Consider the following 3362-nt stretch of genomic DNA (forward strand, 5'->3'; position numbering starts at 1 on the left):
AGCACGTGCCAGTGTTTTACAATGCACAGCACACATCGAGGCTTGCGGCACACACTGGAACACAATCGGATTCTGGAGCTCTAGGGACAAAGAGCACTGCTAATTTGTGCAGCCTCTGCTTTAGAATGGTGAGCAGGGAGGACACTCCTCTAAGGAGAGGGAGTCAGGGCATCAGCGCAAATTGGTTTTCCAGGCGAAGGAAGGGGAAAGCCTCATCTTGGAAGGAATTTCAGTTTCTGTGGACCTGATGTCGGGTTACCTCGCGCCCCCCCCTCCCCCCAGCAGGAGCCAGATGCCCGTGCCTTCTCTCCTGGAAAGCTGCCTTTCTAAGCTAGAGAATTGCTGCCACAAACCGATTCTGAGAGGAAGGGAATGTACTCTTCACATTTGTAGAGAAAACTAGGAAGTGAGGAGTCGCAGCCCCGGCTTCCTTGTCGGGCTGCTGACTCACACTGTCATCCTTTAGGCGATTACCTTCATTTCTTTGCACCCCAGTTTCTCAGTTAAATGAAGGATGAAGATGGAATTCCCCTAGAGACATTGGGAATGAATACCTCATTAATGTTTGCGTTTCTTTGCGATAACTGGGATTAGAGATCTGATTACTGCAAAGCAGCATTACATGGAAGAGTCCATCTTTATTGTCAACTCGAGGCCTACCTTTGAATGAATATCATTCAAGGTCTTTTGGTCACCTTTCCCACTATTCATTCCATGATGTCCCCTCCCCACTCCATCTGTTCTTTTCCATGGTGACTTCAAGTGATGTCGTTTGCATGAAGTTTTGTCTCTGAAGAGAGGAAGCTTTAATTTCTCTTGGTTCATTCCAGCGCATGGTAGTCCATGGATCACCACAGGCTTGACTGCTTGTGGGAGACAGGATTCAGAGGCCAGGAATGGGATCTCAGTCACAACCTCCATGCTCTTTTAAGGAATTTAGGTTGTCCCTTTGTACTTGATTTTCTTTTTCCTCTTCAAAGTGTCGACCTCTTTGTTTGGCTAGGGTGAATACATCACTTCCTCTTTGGGGTCTGTGTTTTGTCTCCTGCTGGGTTTGAAATGTCATGTAATTTGTTGGGTTTTCACTGGATTATATTTGGAGTTTGTTTGTTTTTTTTTTGGTGTTCCCAAATCATCACTGGTCACCAGAACCCTCTCTCTTCTACCTCCTGATTAATGATGTGATAGAAGTGCACACTCCTCAGCATTTACCAAGAGAGACACATTCATCTTCAACAGCTCTCTCTGGTCTGTTGCCTATGAAAGGAGTTCCCCTGCAAGGGAAAAAAAAAAAAAAACCAACAAAACCCCACAGAGCTGTTATCTTTTCTTCCTGCTGAGCGGTCAGGCTGCTCTGTTGCTTTGCTCACTATCTGGCCAAACTTCATTTGAGAGTGATCTCCGTGCTCCTCATCCAGAATATGGTGCAAGCCTCAGGTCCTTCTCCCTTCAGACTCCCCAACCTTTCCTTGGCTCCTCATAGATGACATTTTCTGTTCCTAGAAGCAACATTTCTCTGCTATAATAAGTACATTTTGGGGGATAAACTTGGAATTTATTATTAACTCATCCCACAGCATTATTGATGTACTGCTATGTGCCAGGCACTATACTAGACATCGAGTGTGTGATAAGAATAATGAGGCTGGGTGCAGTGGCTCACACCTGTAATCTCAGCAATTTGGGAGGCTGAGGTGGGAGGATGCCTTGAGGCCAGGAGCTCGAGACCAGCTTGGGCAACATAGCAAGACCCTGTCTTTACAAAAAATAAAAAATAAAAAAGTTATCTGACATGGCAGTGTGTGCCTATAGTCCCAGTTACTCAGAAGGCTTAGGTGGGAGGATCCCTTGAGCCCAGGAGGTCAAGGCCGCAATGAGCTGAGTTTCCACCACTGCACTCCAGCCTGGGTGACAGAGAGAGACCCTGTCTCTAAAATAATATAAAATAAAATAAAATAAAATAAAATAAAATAAAATAAAATAGGCCGGGTGCGGTGGCTCACGCTTGTAATCCTAGCACTTTGGGAGGCTGGGGCTGGTGGATCACAAGGTCAAGAGATTGAGACCATCCTGACCAACAAGGCGAAACCCTGTCTCTACTAAAAATATGAAAATTAGCTGGGCGTAGTGGTGCGCGCCTGTCATCCCAGCTACTCTGGAGGCTGAGGCAGGAGAATCACTTGAACCCAGTAGGCGGAGCAAGCAGTGAGGTGAGATCGCGCCGCTGCACTCCAGCCTGGTGACAGAGCGAGACTGTCTCAAAAAAATAAAATAAAATAAAATAATGAGACTTATCTCCTGCTTCTAAGAGCAGGGCTGCAGGCAGAAAAGGAGTGGTGGAGGTGCAAGTAGTGATGGAGAGGGCTGAGAAAAACCTGCAGAGTCATAAGTTACAAGGCAAAGAGAAGCCCTTTTATAGTTCATAAGCATAATGATTGAGTTTTTGCACAGATGCGAAACCTTGTTAAGATGTTGGCACTTTACTCATAAGACATAAACACACACACACTTAAACACACGCACCAAAAAACAATGCAAAGAGACAGATTTCTGATGCTGACTTGAATCTAGTAGTGATAATATTCATTGCATAACTTTACTATCTATTATAGCAAAAACATTCCCCTGAATTCTTACTGTGTGCCAAGCACTGTGCTCAGTAATCTCAATCCTTAGCCGTTTATGGTGAGTTCTATATTCACCCTTATTTTACAGATGAAGGAATGGAGATTTGAGGAGGCTAAGTAATGAGTGCAGAGTGATTAGCTAATATCAAACTCAGGCATTGAGGCTACGCTGTCTAGAGAAAGAAATACATGCTAGGGACCTTCTGGACAGGGTTCTGCCTATACTTGTGACAGCACTGGAAATTAAGTCCTCTCCCCTGTGTTTCTCTGAAAAGAAATAATTTATTTCCTGTGTTCTGGAAGGATATTGGGTGAAGTTGGTTGTGTTTAAACCATGTCCATTGACGCCTCTTTTGGTTCCTGAGCCTTTAGCAAGAGGCTCCTGCTATATTTCACATGACCCTGTCTTAATGACCTCTCTGTTGGCCTTAGGGAAAACCTGGGGCCATTTTGCTAATCCAATGAGGAAGGGAATTTTTTGGGGGCAATGCCAATGGCTGAGTAGCTCTCCCTTCATCTGTTCGTAAAAAAAAAAGAAGTCGGCTGTGCACAGGGGCTCATGCCTGTAATCCTAGAATTTTGGTAGACTGAGGCAGGCAGATCACGAGGTCAGGAGTTCGAGACCAGCCTAACCAACATAGTGAAACCCCGTCTCTACTAAAAGTACAAAAATTAGCCGGGCATGGTGGCACATACCTGTAATCCCAGCTACTCAGGACGCTGAGGCAGAAGAAT

The 3362-nt window shown here is 45.1% G+C and overlaps 1 pseudogene; it reads left to right on the forward strand.

Moving 5' to 3' along the window:
• Positions 1 to 2407: 2407 nt before the first annotated feature.
• LOC129473888 (uncharacterized) lies at positions 2408 to 2494 on the forward strand (annotated as a pseudogene).
• The last annotated feature ends 868 nt before the right edge of the window (positions 2495 to 3362 follow it).

Source organism: Symphalangus syndactylus, chromosome 23 (genome assembly GCF_028878055.3).
Source record: "Symphalangus syndactylus isolate Jambi chromosome 23, NHGRI_mSymSyn1-v2.1_pri, whole genome shotgun sequence".
NCBI classification, from domain to species: domain Eukaryota; kingdom Metazoa; phylum Chordata; class Mammalia; order Primates; family Hylobatidae; genus Symphalangus; species Symphalangus syndactylus.